The sequence below is a fragment of the Rattus norvegicus genome, chromosome 7 (genome assembly GCF_021556685.1).
Source record: "Rattus norvegicus strain SHRSP/BbbUtx chromosome 7, alternate assembly SHRSP_T2T, whole genome shotgun sequence".
In the NCBI taxonomy this organism is placed as follows: domain Eukaryota; kingdom Metazoa; phylum Chordata; class Mammalia; order Rodentia; family Muridae; genus Rattus; species Rattus norvegicus.
In genome coordinates this window covers 59418916-59442659 of record NC_141540.1, presented here as the reverse complement: position 1 = coordinate 59442659, position 23744 = coordinate 59418916, and the positions used below count along the sequence as shown (strand labels likewise).

Here is a 23744-nt window from a genome sequence, read left to right as displayed (position 1 = left end):
CAGCATCTGTGTTGCCTAGTAGCGTCTTTCTTTTCTTCAGAGCTTATCCTTATGGAAAGAGATGTGATTGTTTTGTTTTGTTTTATTTTGTTTGTTTCTACATTTCCTCACCTTCCACTTCTTTTTTTTTTCTTATTATTTTAAATTACTTTCAGTGCCTAAATTTCAGTAAAATGACTCCATGGCCTCCAATTATTACACTAAATGATCACTTTGATATTTTTTCTTTATATCATGCAAAAAAAAACAACGTAAAAATACACCTTACATGGGCCTGTATTCATTTTCTCTAATTTTCTGTTGGTGTTCTAGAGAAGACGATTAACTGGACTGTCTGAAGTCAGAGCTGTAGTTATATCCCTCGCTGCTCCTGCAGAAGACTTGAGTTTGGACTCACCATCCAGCATACTCACTGACTGCCATTTCACTATCTAGTTTAACTCTAGTTCCAGAGGCTCTAGCACTCTTTATTGGCTTCTGCATGCTCACACATCCACAAAAGCAGACACACGAACAACATAGAAAGGGATTTGGAATTGGTCTGTGGATGGGAGATGAGAGGAAGAGAGGAGGGAGAAAGGAAAGGAGAGAAGGGGAGAAAAAGACAGGGGAGAGGAAGGGGTTTGAATGGAAGATTGGGAAATAGTAAACATAGTTAGGGGGAGGTGAATGTGTTGTTAGAAGCATGATCAATGGCAATCATGTTTTCATCTCAATAATGAGTCTCCTGTTTCCTCTGATTGTTACAGCTCCCAGGGAAAATGGAGCAGGAATCCTTATTCTTTCCAGTAGAGCCTTGAACTTGGATAATGGGTTCAGGGACATTCCTCCTAGGAAACAAAACAGGAATTTAATTTTTCCTTTTGTATGACTATTGACAGTGTTTCCTGCAGTGCTGCTCTCTGGGCCCTTATTCTTCATTGTATTCCACCCCAGTCTACTTTGATTGTAACTTCAGCTTCAGAGTGAGGAGGAGTCCATGAACCCTTGCCTACCCAGAATCCTTGGCAATTTAGCATATGCACTTGTTCATTTCCAACCATGTTGGGAGTACTCCAAATTGTAATTTCCTATACAATCAGCTTCAAAATGTTTTCTAAGGATTGAAGAGACTTCTTTACCAGTGTTTCTTTCTACAGTAGACCAAAGACAATTTCAGAGTTTACATCTCTCAGTTTGAAAATCATCAAAAGACTGCTGTTGGAGGGATTTATGGACTAACCTCTGTGTGACAGAGAGGTGGCTGAACCAGAACTTATGGGGACAATGGTATAAGAATGAGCCAAGACTACAAATAGATTGTGAATGGGCCCATATCCAACAGCCAATGTTACGTATGATTTATGCTGCAATGGATCAAAAGTCCTGAAAACAAGAAATCATGGGTAGTCCCCCATTTAACTGGAATAGCCCAGTTCCTCTCTGTTTAAGTGTGACCTGAGTTTTGGGACTTACTTGTAATTAGTAGGTAGTATGCAAGGTGGTAGTATGTGACTTCAGACAAGTATAGTAGGCAGTCTCGATACGCCCTTCATGCCACTTTTTTTAAAAAATTATACCCTCTGGGTGAAGCCAGCTGTCATGTTACAAGGAAACACAGACCAGTACTTCCGCTGAGGCATTTCCATGTTAAAAATGTGAGTCTACTTGATACCAAGCTGCAGCTAACCGATGTGAAAGTGAACTCTTTTTAAAAGGATGCTTTATCCCAGGTAGGGGGGGGGGATAAAACCTTTCAGAAGTCTGAGTCTTCTGACTCTAGCACCACGCTGTGTTTGAACTTGAACGTCATTTGACATTTGTGTGAGATAACATTGCCTAATTCATCAATAGGTAAACTATGACTGTTGCATATATGAAACTATAATATGTATGAAAATTTGCACTTTGAAAGGCTTTTAGGTAAATGGATCATATTTGACAAAGAAGTTGTTAAGCTGATTTTCTAATATTAATACTTTCATAGTTAAATACATAAAATATTGCTCCTCATTTTACTCTTACCATATCAGTTTAGGCTAAAATATCTCCATGTTCCTGAGTATGTGTTCAGGGTTACCAAAACAAAAACAAAAACAAAAACAAAAAATAAACAAACAAACCAAAATATCCCCACCACAACCAGCAAAACAAATAAACAACCCACCCCCCCCAAAAAAAAAACGCAAAAGTAACTCTGAAAATTTTCTATTGTAGTAAAGGAGGTGGATGTACTGGGCTGGCTTCACTCAGTGAAGGCTGGAGATGGCATACACTAGTGTTCCTGTGTAAAATGTTATGTGTTTGCATAGTTGATCCCTGTAATTATAACTTGGATGAAAAACCAAATGCATAGATGTTGTGGATTGCTGTTTGTAGTTTCTGCACCATCAAGAGGGGTGCCCATACTCAGGTGAGGTCAGGTGAAGTCAGGTGAAATCTTCATTGGTCAAATGAGGCTAGAGCCTGTGATTGGACAGTGGAAGGAAAAGGTGGAGCTGAAAGTTTGAGAGAGGGAAAGAGGAGGAAGAAGGATAGAGAAGACAGAGGATGGGAGATGATGGACCAAGAAGGTGAACCAGAACCACATGGCCTTAAGGAGCCATAAGAAACTAGAGATTTCATAGATGGGCAATAGTGTAATGCAGGGTGCATTTGTCCAATCCAGATGTGCATCTTGTATTTGTGTCAGTTGAGTTTTGTGTTCTTTGCTCAGGCATTAGGGGGCTAGAGATTCATTGTTATAAATCTAGATGGTATATTACAAGTCTCCAGTGTTACCATTTTACAAGGCCAAGGGTATCTGAGCAAGCGAGGGGTAGCAGCAGGCTTTCTGCAGGCTAGCCACAGGGGATGGACAGCCTGGGAAGCTCAAGCAGACTGGCTACAGGAACCAGGGCAAGATGGCTGCTTGGGACTGGCCATGGAGGTGAGCTAGCTGATGGTGGTGATTAGCCAAATTAAGCATGGTTTGGCTTCTTTTCTTTTCCTTTCTTTCCCTTTCTTTTCTTTTCTTTTTCTAAAACTACACTCTACACTTAGAACTCTGGGAGACAAGTCAGTACAAAAGAATCTGTTATGGCCCATAGATGGTGTCTGATACAGAACTTTTAATAATTTCCATTGAAGGTTCTTATATTATCTTCAGTTTAACGTGCTGTCTCTCTAATATCTTAAGTCTCCCTTGCCTATCTATTACTGTCTAATGATGCTTTCACGTGACAGTGCGTGCTCCAGAAGAACAAACTTCTTATGTCTTCAAATAACCACCGTAGTTCTTCTCCCCACGTGTTTGAAATGACCCTTCCACCTTTCAGGAACATCCTTTAGGCCTCTTCTCCCAGTTCCATCAGTTCCAACAGTTCATTCAATTCCATCGACGAAAACTCTCTGAAGCCTCTGTGATCCATTCATAAGGCTTTCTGTCCTTCCTTTTCCCATAGCGCATGGTACTTAAAAGCTATTATCACACTGCAGGGCAACTGTGTGTTAACTCCCTACAGTCAAAGACACTGTAAGCTCTATAAGGGCAGAGTCTTCCTGTTATCCATTTCCCACACCTCCCCCAGTGGCTTGATGATCCAAGGTTCAAACAATGTTTAAAATGCAAACTTTAGAGTCTGTGAAATGATTCTGTTTGATATGGATTGCTAGATCTAGGGGAAGAATGTTTTCATTTTTTTTGGTAGAGATAAAAGACACCACGTAAAGAGTAAAATACATCCAAGCCAGTAATGGCCCAATACTTTATTGATGTACAGTGGTGTTTTAGAAAGGACATCTTTCAGGAGTACTAGAGATACCTATAAAGTGTGATGTAGCAATTACTATCTTAACTACAATACATGATGTAAATCAATGGTGGCATTAAATCTTGTCTAAATGGCCAGAGCGTGAGCTGCAGCTCCTTCTGCAGCATGCATTTCTTTTCAGTTGATTTCACTCCCGTTAGGCTTGCGGTTTGCGAACAGAGTCTTTTAATGACAAGGAAATCGAGGATCATTTTATTTCACTGTTTTAAAAATAACCCTCTAGAACAGCCCACGGTTTAGGCTAAACGGTTGCTGCATCACACTCAGGATTGCAGGGGAAAGTAAGAGACACTTGAAGTGATGATCCAGAAACACAGAATTGAGATTCCCCCCCCCCAAATACTTGCCATAATTATTTTTAAATGCTCAAAGTGCTACAATAATGAATACCAATTTTCATTTTATGATTCCTGAGCTACCTTGAAGGATTGACAAATACTCAAAACAAATATATTTAATTCCCTGATTATTTTAATTGACTTTTCAAGGGGCCTGTTTTCTGAGAAGCGATAATCTAATAAACAAACATAACAGTAATCGAGTACAATTCCCACCGTTTAGGAAGATTTAATTGAAGATAACAAATAATTGTTGTTCTAGCTTAAAGCAGATGGAATTAAATATTGAGGTCCAGTGAAACATGGCAAGTTTTGTCTTTCTTTTTCTAAGCAGATAATTGCATATGTATCCACATCCATCTCAGCTATATGGGGGTTTAAGCCTCAATTTATCGACACTGGAATCCGATGACTCAATGCCTCCTCTGTGATGGCATTTCCAGTGGACACAACACTTAATGTTCTCAGTATTCCAGCGGAAAGGAAATAACGTCACATTTGGACTTTATTTAGCTCATTTTCTTACCTGCCAATCATTGTCGTCCACGCTGAAAACGCTCCTTTCCTTGGTCTTAAAATCATCAAAAATATAATTTGTATACATATGTCTCAATGTCCCCTTTTAACTACCTTTTTAGAAATTCTTTTCACCCAATCTAGGCAAGAGAGGTATTTCTAGGTTTCATTCATTAATCATGTGAATCTCCTGTGGCTCTATATCCTCTTTTATGAATTCCATTTCTTATTTTCTCAGTGTATCTAATCGCTATCGGATATTTTAAGTTTATTTTTCACTATCCTTTTAAAATAATCACAGTTATTCATTTCATTTTATTTATTTATTTTAATCAGATATATTTACTTTAAGTCCCTTTGTCTCAAACATTCAATAACCTAACTGAAATGAAATTCAGTGGGAATAGCTTTAATTGAGTAACAAATGGAACAGTGCGGTTTTCTAGGTAAAAAAATAATGTTACTAGAAATTAAATTGTGGCGTGGGAGCGAAACCATTCCTGGCTGGGAGGTTTTTGGCCAGTACCGCTTCCACCTGTCCACAAGCATGGGCTTTATCTTTGCAAACATTTTCAACGGCCCTTTTGGCAAAAAAGAAATAAGCATTTTCATGGTGAGCCCGGATGCTACAGGGAAGACCAAAATTCTATACAATCTGAAGCTGGGCAAAATTGTGACCACCATTCCCACCATGGTTTCAACGTAGAGACTGTTGGATACAAGAATATCAGCTTCACGGTGTGAGATGTGGGCGACCAGGACAAGATCCCACCACTGTGGCGCCGCTATTTCCAGAACACACAAGGTTTGATCTTCATAGTGGACGGCAATGACAGAGAGCGTGTGAACGGGGCCGGTGATGAAGAGCTCCTGAGTATGCTCGCTGAGGATGAGCTCCGAGATACTGTTTTCTTGGTGTTTGCCAACAAGCAGGACCTCCCCAAGCCATAAATGAGGCCAAAATCACAGACAAGCTGGTACTGCACTCAACGTCACAAGAACTGGTATATTCAGGCTCTCTGTGCCGCCAGTGGGGACGGGCTCAATGAAGGACTAGACTGGCTGTCTAATCAGCTCTGGAACCAGAAGTGAACCAGATCCCTTTCCCCCTCATGTCTTCTCGGCCCTCAGCTTTCCTCTCATGTAGCAAACATGCTACTCTGTGGTCCTGAGTGCCTGCAGCTGTCTCCATGGGTTGGTCACAGGGTATGTCGCACCATGCTGGACATGTGCAGACACAGCCTGCCGCCAGGTTTTTATTTAATGTAAATAGTTCCCGTTTCCAGTTTCTGGTACTCCTATGCAATATTGTATTATTTAGCTTTTTTATTATAAAAAGAGAATAAACTCACTATTAGTACTGAGAAGGGATTTGGGTGTAGGGACACCTGAACTCCGGGAGTCATTGGGTTGTAAACTGGTGTCTGTATCCATTTGGTGGTTGGTTTTTTTTTTTTTTTTTTCCGGAGCTGGGGACCGAACCCAGGGCCTTGTGCTCGCTAGGCAAGCGCTCTACCGCTGAGCTAAATCCCCAACCCCTGGTGGTTGGTTTTTAACCTAGTGCATTTTTTTAAAATAGTTAAAAATACAGATTAAGAATACTGGAACACCGGGAATGGAGACTGTGCCTAGTGTAGGTTTTGCAGTTAATGGCCTGAATGCTAGTTATCAGATCACTGTTTCCCTATAGGAACAGGAGAGAAGGTGACAAACAAACCACCCACCATCTGCTGCATGGTCACAGTAGAGCCCCGTGACTTACCTGTTTTTGGGTCACCTGCATTCCATAGCATTGTGCTTGTACTTGTGCTCATACGGTCACCTGGTGGTGGGCTGGGAGCCGTTGTGGGGTGCAGGGTCTGGCTTGCTCTGTGGTATGTGGCAGGGCCCAATAGCAGCAGCGTATTCGCCTTATCTTGGGTCCAGTTGGATGCACTGGCAGGAGGCCTGGGTCTCACCAGTTGGAGTGTGTGCAAGGTGGGAGGGTCGGTCCATTACAGACCCACATCCTGGAGCACCCCCATCTCCGTGTGTAAAGTAGCTTCCTCCCTCAACCTGCAAGGGTCCGATTTGCCATGGAAAGAAGACCTCTACTTTTTTCTTTTGAATTTCGAATAAACACTGAAGAAGCTGGAGCTGTTAAATTTATCTCAGGGAAATCTCGGAACGGGTTTATTTGGTGTCCTGGAACCTCTTACTGCTTTCAATACACAAGTAGTAATCCAAAACAAAAAAAAAAAAAAAAAAAAAGAAAGAAAGAAAGAAAGAAAGAAAGAAAAAGAAAAGAAAGAAATTAAATTGTAGTGAGATATTAAAATAATCTAAGAGAGTTTGATTGTGACTCAAAAAGAAATGTTCACCTTTTAGTAATAAACCACAGAAATGGATGAAGTAGTAGAATATGGGTAAATGACTTATGTAGTTTCTGCCGTTTCCATGTGCTTATTAGTTATAAAGGCTATAATGTTATAACACAAGAAATCCTTAAATGGCTCATTAATGGCTCTTAAATCCTAGGCAGGAAGGGACGGCATTCAGATGGCAACAGAAGCAGGCACGGGTACAGCAAACAAAACATTTACGGTCTCAGCACTTGCCAGTGAATAATCAATCTAAGTTACTCTCCCTACGATTCCCCTAAAATCCCCATCACTGGAGACAAAGGTGCTCTCTATACAGAGGTCAGAATGAGCCTGATGAATACGCGATCTGTTTCCTTTGTCTAAGAGTGTCCCACTCTTATTTTTAAATGAAGATGTTTGCTATGAAAAATGATACTTCAACGCCTAGTATACCAAAGTATTTTTTGTTTTGTTTTGACTTAAAACAGGTGTAATTAATTTGTGATCATTTCAATTATCCTGCACTAATTGATCCATTTGACTGCATTATCAGCGAAGCATGGAGCAGGAAAGCTGTACTTTTGTGAAGCTCTGCTGTATTCACGTAGCCAGTGAGGGTTCATCAGGAAAACTATGAAAGCTGCAGTTTTCTGGACCATAGTCGGTCACTTTTGAGGACAACCGACTCTCTCCCTTTCCTCAGCCTGTAGGCAGTTTTCTAGAAGCAGCACCGGCTACTCCTAAGATGACAGGATGGAAAATCGTTAGGGGATGTGGACTGAAGGCCCTTGAGTCCTTTAGCATGTGAAATAGAGAAAGACCAGTGATCCAGTGGATAAAGACAGGAGTCCCCAGCATAAATGCCACTGCAGATGTCCTCTTGGTATCTTAAGGGGAAGAGGGAGATATTGTACTAATTCAGAAACTTGCCTGGTTGTGTTATTTTCAGAATGTACATCTAGACTTTTGTTGAATTCTTTTTCCTCTTATTTTCGAGCCATCAGTGTTGTTAATGTTTATTATTTTCTTTCTATAAAATGTTGCTCAGAAAATTGGACATAGGACTACCTAAGGATCCAGCTATACCACACCTAGCATATACCCAAAAGATGCTCTGACATTTAACAAGGTCACATGCTCCACTATGTTCATAGCAGCCTTATTTATAATAACCAGATGCTGGAAAGAACCCAGATGTCCCTCAACAGAGTAACAGATAAAGAAAATGTGGTACAACTACACAATTGCGTACTTCTCAGCTATTAAAAACAATGACTTCATGAAATTGGTAGGAAAATGGTTAGAACTAGAAAATATCATCTTGAGTGAGGTAACCCAGTCACAAAAACAAAAACAAACAAACAAAAAAACCAAAAACCAAAAAAAAAAAGCCAAAAAAAACCACCCCAAAAAACCAAAAACACACATGGTCTGCACACTGATAAGTGTATATTATTCCAGAGGCTTGGATTACCCAAGATACAATTTACAGACCACAGCTCTAGAAGGACAAACAAATTGAGGATGCTTCAGTCCTTCTTAGAAGGAGGAACAAAAATATTCACAGTGAAAGACCTTCGGAGAGGACCTTTCCCTCAGGAGGAGACCCAAGCACCCAATGACTGAGCCGAGACCTCTGGATGCAATTAGCAAGTGGGTTTATTGGAAAACACAGGTACCTGCGGGCACACGGTCTCTTTGGAGGACTTGTGCGCCCAGCAGCTCCAGCATGGGGCTTTTATAGGGTTTGGGGAAGCAGAAGCAGGTGTACAGAAGCAGATGCATAGTTACGGGGATTGGTGGATTTAAACGAGGCACATAGACATGTTCACATATGATTGGCTATTTCGCATGATGAGGTAATAAGATATAGCTACACACATTGGCAGGTTTGAATCATATTCAAATGAGGTTGTAATGTGCTAAGAGAGTACGTGCAGGCTGGGACGTCCTGGATGTCGGGGGCTAGGGGCTTATCCCTTCCTGCCAGGTGGCCTGTGAGTCAGATCTGGTACTCCTAGTCTGTTCTGTATTCCTTTCCTTTTATGGTCTGTTAGTTTTAACAGTGACTCGGCCCTAGGTATCTGGGCGTGCCTGGGCTCGTTCAAGCCTGTTGCAGCTCTGAGTTAAGACTCATGGGGGGGTCTTTTAACAGGATGAAATGTGGAGACAAATATGGAGCAGAGACAGAAGGAATGGCCTTTCAGAGCCTGCCCCAGTGGGGGATCCAGCCTATATATATATATATATATATATATATATATATATATATATATATATATATATATATATATATATCCACCAAAACTAGATATTATAGATGATGCCCAGAGGTGCATGCTCACAGGAACCTGAAATAGCTGTCTCCTGAGAGGCTCTGCCAGAGCATGACAAATACAGAGGTGGATGCTCACAGGCAACCATTGAACTGAGAACGGGGTCCCCAATAGAGGAGTTAGAGAAAGGATTGAAGGAGCTGAAGGGGTTTGCAACCAACCCCTTCAACCAACCAAACCAAACCAAACCAAAGATCCCAGGGACTAAACCACCATTCAAAGACTACACATGGACAGACCCATGGCTCCAGCTGCATGTGTAGCAGAGGATGGCCTTGTTGGGCACCAATGGGAGGAGAAGCCCTTTGTCCTGCCAAGGCTTGAATCCCAGTGTAAGAGAATGTCAGTGCAGGGAGGTGGGAAGGGGTGGGTGGATGGGTGGGGGAACACCCTCACAGAAGCATAGAAGAGGGGGATGAGATATGGGGGTTATGAATGGGAAACCAGGAAAGGAGTTAACATTTGAAATGTTTAAAAAAAATCCAATCATCAAAAAGAAAAAGAAAAAAGAAAGAAAAAAGAAAGAAAAAGAAATGACTTCAAAGTGAAAACTTACTAACAGACATGTAACAGACTTTAATAGATGCCAATGTGCTCAGGTTTCTGTTCTTTTTTTTTTTTTTTTTTTGGTTCTTCCTGTGGGGGCATTTAGAACCTGTCTGTTTTCTCTGTCTCTTCATGCCTCTCAGTTTTCATTACATAAGCTGTGTGTGTGATAGCAATGATACATTGCTAACTTGTGGACCCCTTAAATTTCCTCCTCAAATGTTTGATGAATTTTCCCATTCCATTATGTATTTAGAATTCCATGATCCTTGTACTCAAAAGAATGTGGTCATTTCTTTCTAGCTCCTTGAAGAAACCAAGGCCCAAAGATTCAGGCAATTTAAGGATCTGCAAGTTGGCAGCCCAGCCCCAGATCCTGCATTTTCTTGGTTCCAAACCAGGTTTGCCTCTTCGTCTCTCCACACCACGGTCCTGCAGATGTGAGGTAAAAGTGAATACAGAGGCTCAACCTATTTATTTAAAATGAGCACGCAGATGTTGATACTGAGAATGGTGCATGCTCTTGGTTGACAGAGGAAGGTGCAGCTCTCACAATTTTGCCAGTTTCCCCTGGACTGCTGCCCTGTGTGAAACATCCTTAGGGAATCCTCTCTGGCTGAGAATCTCCCCATCAAAATCATTTGACAGGGACAGTCAATAAAACAGAATTGTTTCTCTTAGGAGAACTCAACATTATTTAGGCTCCTAGTGGCCACATTAGGAAGCTATGAACCAAATTAGGCTGTGAGCTCTCCCTGCCCTTACTCAGAGCACACATACTGGCATATTCTCCCCGTAGGTAAAACTACAAAGCAGGCAGACATTTCAAGACCTAGAGCATCCTAGTTGTCATAGAATCAGTGACAAGTCAGTTCAGCGATCATCGTTTCTATGAAATACCAATCAAAATCACAGCATTTTCTGTTCCATATCCCCACTATGGAGTGGGGGAGGGTCACCCTTTAGGAGACAAATGAGAAGGGGGATGGAGAAAATCAGTCAGGGAGTGGGAACTGGGAGGAACATTTGGGATGCAAATAAAATAATTAATAATAATAACAACAACAGCAACAATAATAATAATAGTAAAAATAATAATAATTTTTAAAGGGGGGAGACAGCATTTAATGAACACTTTGCTCCATGGCTGTGGGTTTTGCTAAGTGCATTGTAAGAAATTATTTTCTGAATACTTCCAGGTAAGATTCTTCTTAGAACCACTTGCAGAAAGTTTTAAAAAAAGAGAGAGAGAGACTAAGAAGTAAAGAGTCTTCTGTATTTCAGTTTCCCTTGCCACTTATCTCCTGACTACACCTCCAGCTATTATTCCCTGACCTTCAGCTGAGGCTTTAAGCGCCACAGTCTTGTGAAGTAAGCTTTGCACCTGTTTCTGTTTGTCTTTTTGTTGTCCTGACAAGGTTCGGAGTTGCCAACGTCTCTCCTTGCACTTTCTATAAAGCCAGGGGTGATTCTCCTAGCTCTCCTTCCTGAGTGAGAGAATGTATGGGACCACCACAGTTTCATGCAGGCTGTGGATCGAGCCCCCAGGCTGGTGCATTGTAGCCACGTGATCCTCGACCAAGTAAGATTCATCTCCAGCCTCTTTCTACTTTTTCTCTTTGTGCTGGGGATTGAACTACGGAACTGCCGTGAGCTAAGCAAGCACTCTACAACTGTGCTGTCATCCCAGCCTGCGCCTGCTTTTCTCCCTGCAAGAAATGCCTTCTCTGAGAGTCCCCTCATGTCCACATTCCGTACCTTCAAGGTCCTGACTACAAAACGACTTTGTCAAATTTTCTGATTGAGTCCCACCTGAAACCCTAGTAAATAGTCCAAATTTGTTTAACGGTAACAAACTTGGACTGCAGTCCACTTGAAGTTCAATTTTACATTTTATATCTCTGACCAGACAGTTAGCCCGATGATGATGTTCACGTTTCCCATGGTCCGACATCTTCAATACATCCCTCCTAGATACTGTGAATGCCGAGTAGATATTTACTAAATGCTTGGATAAAAACAAAAGGCTTGGGTTTCATAAATCACTTGTGCTATTACGTGCTAGCCACTCTTTCAAGACATAGGAAGGACAAGTAATATTGATGTTGGTGAGTGTCCCACCTCAGGCTAAGGACCTTCTACTGCTGACTAATTTGCAACCTAATTAACACATTTTTTCTTTCCCATGTTCAGTCTTCCCTTTTAATCTGAGAATCAACCTTTAAGGGCACCAACGCACAGGGAGTCCTTTCTTTCTGGAGGAGATAATTTAATGAAGTTAAATGACGATACCAGAGAAATCATGTAAATGAGGGAGTAAAATAAATTTTTTTTACTGAGCTGAAAAACAATGCATTCCTCTACCTTGAAATGAACAGTTAATTTTTATGGTATAATTAGCAACATGCCTGAATTTTTGCTATGTTATATAGAGAATGAATAAAGAATGATTCAGATACTGTTGTTTGTTTTAGAGGACATTATAATGGTGTTATAGAATTACTTCACTTGGACTTTCTCTGTACAATCATAATCAGATTCAGTCTCAAAACCTGTTTACGAATTTAATTGATTTTCTCCAAATTTTACCTTATTTTGTGGGATTCCTTGGTGTTGCCCTTCTCTTTGATTCTCTGAGCTACTTATTCCTCTGTGAGTGTGAGTACGTGTTCTTACATGGGGAACTAACTGCACATGGACATTAAAGACAGCCTAAGCCTGTCCTATATTGTTCCTGAGGGTCTGTCTTCCTTACTTTTCTGCTTTTTTGAGACAAGGTCTTTTACTGAACTGTAACTTGCTAGTGAAAGTAGCCAGACTTGCCGTCAAGCCTCAGGAATTCAACTGTACCCACCTCCATAGCTATGGTATAGCATGTGGTACCACTGTTATTACAGATAGATGCTGGGAATGAAACTTAGACACTTGTGTTTTCAAAGCAGCATTTTGCCAATTAAACCATCTTATCAGCTCTACCCATCACCTCCCACTTCCAAATTCAGCTAATTGACTGGCTAGACCTCCTTTTCCCATATGATATTCAAATAATACAGGATTGTGTTTTCTTTGTATTACTTTAAATGTAAGGGTGTAAGTTATAATTTGCCAGGCTGCATAGCCAAGTTATAGACTCTTCATCAAGTTTATGAGGAGCAACCAGTTCTGTCCTTGTTTAGCCCCTCCATGTCAGTCCTACGGTAGAGTATTATCAGAAGTTATTACTCTCATAGTTACATATGCATATTTTACTTTCAAACTATTTAGGAATAATAAACTAAATTGTGATACTCAGCTATTAAAGGCTCGCCTTTCTCTCACCTCTACAGACTTGTCTGCCTCTTTCAATATTAGGTTAAACTCTTGAATAAATGAGATGCTAATGGGATATTTTCCCAGAATTTCCTGTAGAAAGCTGTTTCACCAAAACATTTCTTACTGGCTTGCCCCAGATCATCTTATTTGAGGTTTGTTTTCTTGAATCTATAAATTTAGAATTCCATCCACCTGCAGTTTTATGCCCAAGACCAGTTCTAACAGAGGTAAGATGTCAGGAAAGCTACAGTGTGCTTGGCCCTTGAGCACCCGATGTCCAGTGGCTGAGGGCAGTTATCTTTCTTCATCACCTGAGAGTAAGGCTTTTCCTGTGGGACTGGCTGCTGAAGCTCAAAGGGGAAGATGAGCTTCATGGGAAGTGGCAAGTATTTTCAAGTGTTTATATGAGAACAGGAAGATGCAAATCTAGTAGAAAATAAAGTCCCCTGGTACAGCACCTGCAAGATTGTTTGCTCATTGTTTGTGAATTTGAAGAAGATTAAAATAATATAAAAAGGGACTCACATTCCCTATTTCTTTTTCTTTCTCTTCTGAAAGCAAAAGATAGCTATGAACTAGGTCTCTTTAAAAAAAATAGGTCCATTTATTATTCTATGCACAAAAGAAGGAAGAATATAGGCTGGGGAGGCAAAGATTTTCCTTCTTAACTGCAATGGTGCTGGACTATGACTTCCTCTCTCTCTCTCTGGCTTAGCCTTCTCCTCAAGGACCGTAGATGTCTGGGTGTCATGGTTGGCAACAGACATCAGATATGCTCGACCCAAGACTCACATTTATTTTGTCTTCTCCGTCCCCCGTTGTTTCTGCTTGAATTCTACCTCAGGGAGATATATCATAGCCTCATGGTTATAATCTTTGCATGTCAAAGATTATTGGAGACCAAGGTTTTACTTCAACGCTAAATATTAAACTTCTGGAAACCATTGTTTGCCCAAATTATAATCCTAACGGGCTTTACATCTCATCAACCTAATTTAAGGTTAATAATTTTAATTCATGCTTTTAAAGAAACCGAATATTTATCTTCCTTTTAAACCTTAGCTAAATTTCACCAAATATTTAGACTCTGTTTTAAAATTTGATGTGTTTAAACTTGCATCTAAAGTACTGTTTGCTTACTTTATGTAACAAACATTGCCTAAATACTTAAACAAATAAATCTCTCAGTGGGTTTTACATATTCAACAAATCAGAGACTTGGCAAAATCTCTTGAGTAGAGGGAATTCTCAGTTCTACTTGAATGATCACATATGTAATACTGCATACATGTAAAATTTTAAATATAAAATGAAAGTCAAATTATTTTCGCTGTGTTGTTCTGCAAATGATCCAAAGTTAATTACAAATCTATTAATGGTCTACGGTGACTGCAATAAGGGCACTGTTATATCATTTTAAACAACATTCAGGAATAAATTTCAAACTACGGCTTGGGGATAGTATCTAAGGTTGGAACCCTGAAGTGAGTAAAATTGAATGCAGCCTACATGTCATCCAAAATGGAAAAACAGAAGGAAGTATATCTATGTAAATGCATCCATTATTTTTCAGTTTCATGATCGCTGATGTGAGATTTGCCTGGAATCTCCAATCAAATGGACACATCATTTGAGTCAAGATTTTTAGTCTTTGTCACTTATGACAGGCAGATGCTCATGTTCTCCAGTATAAAGATAAGTAAACAGGACAGGCTCTAACATCAATTTTTTTAAATTTGATATTTTTTTTTACTTACATTTCAAGTGCTATCCCCTTTCCCAGTTTCCCTGTCCATAAACCATCCCATCCCCCGTCCCCGGTTTCTATGAAGGTGTTCCCCCCTCAACCACTCACCCCTTCCTGCCTCCCTGCCCTGACATTCCCCTACACTTGTGGGGTTCCAGCCTTGGCAGGATCCAGGGCTTCTCCTCCCGTTGGTGCCCAAGGCCATCCTCTGCTACATATGCAGCTGGAGCCGTGGGTCTGCCCATGTGTACTCTTTGGATGGTGGCTTAGTCCCTGGGAACTCTGGTTGGTTTGGTATTGTTGTTCTTATGGGGTTGCAAGCCCCTTCGGCTCCTTCAATCTTTTTTCTATCTCATCATTTTTTTCTTAATCCGTGCTTCTTGGAGCACACAATAATTACAAATGTTGATGTAATTCTTAACTGTGCCAGTTTTCTTACTCCTGTCTTTAAGCTTCAGTTTTTTGTATCCTGTGACAAGGAGCCTTTGGATGTCACATGTTCTTTCTACATTTCCCCCTCTCACTGGACTTGGCTTCATTTTACCCCCTAACACTGTTCACTCCCTGACTTATTCATTTATTTTTTTAACTTCCATCATTCCTCAAAAATATAAATTCTATGACATATGGGGCTTTTATTCCTTTCTGTGTCGCAAAGACTCAGAATGCTGGCACATTGCACTGAGGCATAAAAGCATGCAGGAAGCAAGTATCTCAATCGCAGATAGGGAGAGAGTTACATTCCATGACCTTGGAACTGGAGATGCTTTCATGCCCTCACTTGTGTGGATGCTAGGATGGCTACCATACGTAATCATGGTTCAACAAGAAAACTGTTTAGAGACGTCCATGTTGATGAGAAAAAAACAAGGTACACAGTTATTTTAGTTAGAGGGACAAGACGCCATAATGTATATGAACTAAAGGGAAGTAATTTTTCTCTCTTACATTTTTGACCAGTCCTTCACAGGTGAAATCACACCACTATTTTATTTTAACATTCTCTCCAGAGAACAACATATGACTAAAGAATCCTCAACCTTGTAGATCACATCAGAGGGATAAAATAAGATTGAAATCTTAATTAAGTTTTATTTGAGATAGAAAAGAAAAAAGCATGCTTAGGTTTTGTACTTTCATTAGATGTTTTTATTAGGAAAACCATAATAAGAAATATAACTTTCAGAGAAAAGCCTCAAAAACATAGGCACAGGGGAAAATTTCCTGAACAGAACACCAATGGTTTGTGCTCTATTATCATGAATGACAAATGTGACTTCATAAAATTGCAAAGCTTCTGTAAGGCAATAGGACAAAATGGCAACCAACAGATTTGGAAAAAGTCTTTACCAATCCTATATCCGATAGAAGGCTAATATCTGATGTATACAAAGAACTCAAGAAATTACACTCGAGAGAATCAAATTATCCTATTAAAAATGGGATACAGAGCTAAACAAATAATTCTCATCTGAGGAATACCGAATGTCTGAGACGCACCTAAAGAAATGTTCAACATCCTTAGTCATCAGGGAAATGAAAATCAAAACAAACCTGAGATTCTACCTCACACCAGTCAGAATGAGTAAGGTCAAAAACTCAGGTGACAGTAGGGGCTGGTGAGGATGTGGTGAAAGAGGAACATTCCTCAGTTTTTGGTGGGACTGCAAGCTGGAAATCAGTCTGGCGGTTCCTCAGAAAATTGGACATTGCACTACCTGAGGACCAGCTATACCACTCCTGGGAATACATGCAAAAGATGCACCAACATATAACAAGGACACATGCTCCACTATGTTCATAGCAGCCCTATTTATAATAGTCAGAAGCTGGAAAGATCCCAGATGTCCTTCAACAGAGGAATGGATACAGAAAATGTGGTACATTTTTATAATGGAGTACTACTCAGCTATTAAAAGCAGTGACTTCATGAAATTCATAGGCAAAAGGATAGAACTAGAAAATATCATCCTGAGTGAGGTAACCCAATCACAAAAACACACACAGGGTATGCACTCACAGATAAGTGGATATTAGCCCAAAAGCTTGGAAAACCTAAAAAAAAAAAATCACAGATCATATGAAGCTCAAGAAGGAAGACCAAAATGTGGATGCTTAATTCTTTCTTAAAAGAGAGAACAAAATACTCACGGGAGGAATTGCAGGGACAGTGATAAAAAGGTCATCCAAGACTACCCCACCTGGGGATCCATCCCATATGCAGCCACCAACCCCAGTCACTACTGCTGATGCCAAGAAGTACTTGCTGACAGGATCTAGATCTGGGTGTCCCCTGAGTGGCTCTGCCAGAGCCCTACTGATACAGATGAAGATGCTTGGAGCTAACTGTTGGACTGAACAAGGGGACCCCAATGGAAGAGTTAGAGAAAAGACTGAAGGAGCTGAAGGGATTTGTAACCCCATAGGAAGAACAAAAGTATCAACCAACCAGACCCCACTAGAGCTCCTAGGGTCTAAACCACCAATCAAAAAGTACACATGCATTGACCTGTTCTCCAGGCGCATATGTAGCAGAGGATGGCATTGTTCAACATCAATAGGAGAAAAAGCCCTTGGTCCTGTGAAAGCTTGTTTCTGCAATGTAGGGAAATGCCAGGGCATTGAGGTAGGGTGGGTGGGAGTGGGAGTGGGAGCATCCTCACAGAAGCATGAGCAGGGGCTATGGGAGTTGGGGGAAGGGGATAATATTTGAAATGTTAATACATAAAATATCCATGAAAAATAAAATTAAAAAAAAAGAAAGTCAACCCTGAGTAAACCCCTAGTCTCGACAGCCTGCTGGGGAAAGGATAGAGTGGGCTTTGCTGTCATACTGAGGAAGAGACCCTAAATTTATAAGCAGGGCTCTTGCAGACTTTTAAGTATGGAAGGGACAAGATTAAAACTGGCCTTTTCTCCTCTGTGACACTATCTATGTGAAGACAGAACATTCCCTTTCATAATGAGCTCATCTTGGTTATGCAGTTTTCCCTTTCCAACAAACTATATCTTTTGTGTCTTATTATACAATGAGGTGGCATTAATAAACTCATATCTCTAAAGATGTGAAAAAAGAAATAAAACTTTCTATTGAAAACTCATATTTAATATACTCTTTAATAGCCTGAATGCTAGGAAGCTCAAAGCTCTTCATATCACTTGGAAGGATAATGTGAAAGATACTGTATTGAGTAAATTGCTACTAAGTCATGTAAGCAATGTAACTTTTTAGTTGAGGAAACTAATTCCAATAAAAATTCAGAACTGTGTTATAATACAACATCCATGTAGCAGTGAGGTTTCGTGAAGTTGGAAGCGAGTTGTCTGAATAGTACTGAATCTGCTGCTTGGGTAGCTTTATCTTAGGATTAACCAGCAGTACCCACATTTGAAGTACCCACCTGAGAAGACAAATATCCATTTCCCTCACAGGATTGTGACATGGTGACTATTTCCTAATTACACAATTAGTGATTCCATATGATCTTGGCCATCTTGACTGGAGACAATAGAGAATAGATTGATTCAAAGATAAGTTCTTCCAATTAGTGAGGCTTCTTCAGTGGCCATATTTATCAATGGTACAAAAATGAAGATTAACCTTCCAATTGCTGCCGAAAACCATCTGGTTGGAGAGAAGACTTGACCAATGAAAGCTAGGCTTTTATTGTGTAATATTATGCTAATAATTGTGTATACTATCATGTAAGTTATGATAAGTTTTAAACTCCTAGTGTTTATTGAATGACTGTTATATGCTCCATGTTTATTCTAGGCACTGGTAACAAAACAGCAAATGGAAAAGTTAGATCAGTTCCTTTTTTTCTCTTTCTCCCTCTATGCCTTTTTTCCTTTCTATTCCCATTTTTTCCTTCTCTCTATTGACACATGGGTGTGGGCACATCCATGTGTATGAATGTAGGTAGGCATATTTTTCTTTAAAATGTGGAATCTCATCATTAAGAGTGATTCACTCAGTGTGATAACTAGATAGGTAGAGCAAATAATAAATATCAACTCAACTGTTATCAAGTCACAAAGATATTGCTTGTTATTTACACAACTAAAAAACAGAAACAAAGGACTGTTTCTCTATTTGCTAGTAAGTCATGAGAGCTTGGAATACATAGTCATTTTGGATATGTAAATACAGAGCATTAAATGAAAGATGAATTTTATGACCTTTCCAGTGTGAAGTGCTTGTGGTGACTAAGTGTCTATATTACGCCACTGTACCACCACACATGAAGAAACATTTTTAATTTAATAGATTATCAGACTCATTCATTCATTTGACAAACATTTGTGGACACCTTTCTCTTTGTTACACCTATTCTTAGGAAAGAGATACAAGAATACAAAAGAGTTTTGCCCTGTGTAATCATGAATTTAACAGATAATTAATACATGGATGTGATCAGAACAAGCCCCAGGCAGATAATTTACTTGAGTTTAAGGAGAGTCTAGAAGAGGTGTAGTAATAATTAGTTTGGACACCTAATAATTCTCAGAATTAAGACAAATTTTACAAATATTTTATAAAATAAACAAAGAGCAAAGGTTTCCAAAGAATTGGCTTAATATAGATGTTTCAGTAATCTAGGTAATATTAGTGTTGTTCAATAATCAGAAGAAAATAATGATTATATAAATTCATATAGGAATAAAACAATATTGACAGAGGGTTAGTATTTAGAGCGCCCAACAGACTCAAAAATAAACCTATGTATCTGAAAAGCAAAAACAATTAAAGTGGGTCACAGAACTAAACAGAATTTTTGAAGGATGAAATTTAAATGGGTGGGAAAGTATTCTAAATCTTCCAGTATCCTTATCTACCAGGGAAATGGAAACTAAAACTAAATATTTCATGTTACCCCATTCAAATGGCCAAGATGAAGAAAAAAAATAAGTGATAACAAGGCTGGTGAGCGAGCAAGCAAAGGGGGACACTTACCAATGCTGGCAGGCTGCACACTGGCATGCCTGCTGTGGTAATCAGTGTGGATATTCCTCAACAAACTCCAAAATAATTTAATACCTAATCCAGCTGTAGCACTCTTGGGGACCTATCCAAAGGACTCCACGTGTTTCTCTCGGGATATCTGCTCATCTGTGTTCATGGCTGCCCTGTTTCCAATAGACAGGAAATGGAAACAACCCAGACATTCATTCACCTACTGATGAATGGGTAAATAAAACGTGGTATATCATTCACCTCTTAATGGAAAGTTAAATTGTGAAATTGGCAGTAAATGGATGAAACCAGACACAGTTATCCCAAGTGAGGTAACACAGATGTAAAAAGACAAGCATCTTGCCCGGGAAAGCTTTTATCCATTGGGCACACCCACTAACTGAGGAAAGGTGGAGGGTGGGATGGGGGGAGAGGAGGAAGGAGGCTGAGATGAGGATATAAAGTGAATAAATAAATAAGTCAATGAAAAATAAGACAAACATCACGTTTTCTGTTACATGTGAGTGTCAGCTCTGAATCTTATATTGGAATATTAATGATGTGAGAAAAGTACTAAGAAGCCACAGGTGAGAGGAAAAATCTTTCAGGGGAGGTGAGGTACTATGCAGCTGTATCCCACATAAAGGAGCAAAGGTTTGAATGTGGTTGGATTCAAGGGCAGGGTAGAGGAGGAATTATGGTAGTGAGGAATAAATGAACACTAAATAAATTCTTTTGAAAACTCATACAGAAACTACTGCAGAAGAAACCCTCTCCTTTTTTTTTTTACTGTCTCAGGGACATTCTCTACTCAAAGCTCCAGTCTTTATTGGTTCACCAAAGAAATGAAGTCACAACTTAAGAACGTGTCTTCTTCTTAGTGGAAAGAGGACCCCTGAAGACAGCCTCCCTCAGTATTTGGGGGAAGAATTATCTATTAAAACAGACACAGAAGGAACACCCATTCAGAGCCTGCCCCACATGTGGCCCACACATATACAGTCATCCAATTAGACAAGATGGATGAAGCAAAGAAGTGCAGGCCGACAGGAGCCGGATGTAGATCGCTCCTGAGAGACACAGCCAGAATACAGCAAATACAGAGGCGAATGCCAGCAGCAAACCACTGAACTGAGAATAGGACCCCCGTTGAAGGAATCAGAGAAAGAACTGGAAGAGCTTGAAGGGGCTCGAGACCCCATATGTACAACAATGCCAAGCAACCAGAGCTTCCAGGGACTAAGCCACTACCTAAAGACTATACATGGACTGACCCTGGACTCTGACCTCATAGGTAGCAATGAATATCCTAGTAAGAGCATCAGTGGAAGGGGAAGCCCTGGGTCCTGCTAAGACTGAACCCCCAGTGAACTAGATTGTTGGGGGGGCAATGGGGGGAGGATGGGGAGTGGAACACCTATAAGGAAGGGGAGGGGGGAGGGGGATGTTTGCCCAGAAACCGGGAAAGGGAATAACACTCGAAATGTAAATAAGAAGTACTCAAGTTAATTAAAAAAAAAAAAAAAAAAAAAAAAAAAAAAAAAAAAAAAAAAAAAAACAGAACCAGAGGGAAAAAACCCTTAGATTGACAAAGTACTCCAATTTTTAAATACCAGAAATTATTTTCCTTCAATACAATATGAATTTTTATTGGATTTTAAAATTTTATTTACACTTCAAATGTTATCCTCTTCCTCGGTTTCCTGTTCATAAACCCTCTATCCTTTCCCCCTCACCCTGCTTCTATGAGGGTGTTCCTCCATCCATCTGCCCACTACTTTCTGCCTCCCAGCCTTGAAATTCCCCTATACTAGGGTGGGGGAGTGCTTGGCAGGACCAAGGGCTTCTCCTCCCATTGTTGCCCAACAAGGCCATTCTCTGCTACATATGCAGCTGGAGCCATGTGTACTCTTTCGATGATGGTTTAGTCCCTGAGAGCTGTGGTTGGTTGGTATTGTTGTTCTTATGGGGTTGCTTACCCCTTCAGCTCCTTCAATCCTTTCTTTAATTCCTCCAATCAGGACCCTGTTCTCAGGTCAATGATTGGCTGTGAACATCTGCCTCTGCATTTTTCATGCTCTGGCTGAGTGTCTCAGGAGACAGCTCTATCAGGCTCCTGTCAGCATGTACCTCTTGGCATCCCCAGTAGTAACTGGTTTGGTGGCTGTATGAATATGGGCTGGATCCCAGGTGCAGGGGCAGTCTCTGAATGGCCATTCAGAGGAAATGTCCTAATATATGTATTTTCATAATACAAACACATGTCACACACACACACACACACACACACACACACACACACACACACACACACACATATATATATATATCCTATAATACAGGTGATGATGCTGACAATACCCCCAAATAGACAACACATACTAGCCAATAAAAGCCTGAATACCAAAATACAATGCCATATTTTGAATTGTTGACTGGTGGCATCTTACAGAGCATCTATTGCTATTGTTTTTGGTTACCCTCTAATGGTTAGACTCCAGTGGAGGAGTTAGAGAAACGACTGAATTAGAGGAAGGGGTTTACAACCCCATAGGAAGAACAACATCAACCAACCAAACCCCACCAGAGCTCCTGGGATTAAAATACCACCAATGAGTATATATGGAGGGACCCATAACTCCAGCCACATATGTGGCAGAGGATGCCATTGTCTGGCATCAATGGAAGGAAAAGCCTTTGGTCCTGTGAAGGCTTGTTTTGCCAATGTAGGTTAATGCCAGGGCGTTGAGGTTGGAGTGGGTGGGTGGCAATGGGAGCATCCTCATAGAAGCAGGGGGAGGGTGTATGGGAGAGGGGGAAAAGGGATAACATTTGAAATGTGAATACATAAAATTTCAAAGAAAAATAAAATAATTTTAAAAAAAGAAAAAAATAAACTATTTTGTCTCTGGTAAATCAACTGTACTTCAGAGTATTTGTACATACAACACATGCTCTCTCTCTCTCTCTCTCTGTCTGTCTCTCTCCCGGTCTCTCTCTCTCTCTCTCTGGCACACACACACACACAGACACACACACACTCACACAGAGGAGAGAGAGAGAGAGAGAGAGAGAGAGAGAGAGAGAGAGAGAGAGAGAGAGAGAGAATGAGGGGGGGCGACACAGATGTTGGATCTGTAAGTACATGGAAGATGAATCTGGGAGGTGTTGGGGAAGATCATGAATGAGATCAAAATATATGAAATTCTCAAAAAAAAGTATTTGTTTAAAAGAACATCGTCTTCATAGTCCTAACACACTAATAATATTTATTATTGCACTTGTCTCTTAAAGTGGTCTAACATACATTTTCTGGCTTAGTACACATGCTTTCTATGTTTGCTAAGTATTTGGAATAGGTGCTATGCTATAGATTAGAAAGTATGGAAGGAAACAAACTTTTCATAAAATAATAGGAAACATACATATTGCCCATTCATTAGCAAAATTAGGAAGAAAGGTACTAAAGCGTACATTACAAAGAGACATTAGTCAGTCTGGACAAGCCACAGGTACCAAAGGGGCAATTCAGGAAGGGACAGGGGGCAGTGCCAAGACTTTTCAGGTAACTGATTATATAATGAGGAAAATCAATTACATGGACTCAAACAGGGACTATCGTCATATTAATAAAGCAGAATAGGAAGACCTCACTCACAGGTGAACATTTGCATAAAGAGAAATAGGTCAGTATCGCAAGACTTCCATGAACTCTGGTAATGCTAGACGGGAATTCCAAGATCTGTTTGAGGAGGACCCAATACCCAAGACATTGCAGCATAATTAGTGCCCTGGGAGGCCACAGGAAGAATTTCAGTAGAACTTGGTGATCTGATTCAAATTTTAAAAGAGTTTTCAC

General features: G+C 40.2%; 1 pseudogene; it reads left to right on the top strand.

Annotated features, from left to right (window-relative positions):
- The first annotated feature begins 5192 nt into the window (after nt 1-5192).
- Nucleotides 5193-5737, top strand: Arf1-ps4 (ADP-ribosylation factor 1, pseudogene 4; annotated as a pseudogene).
- The last annotated feature ends 18007 nt before the right edge of the window (nt 5738-23744 follow it).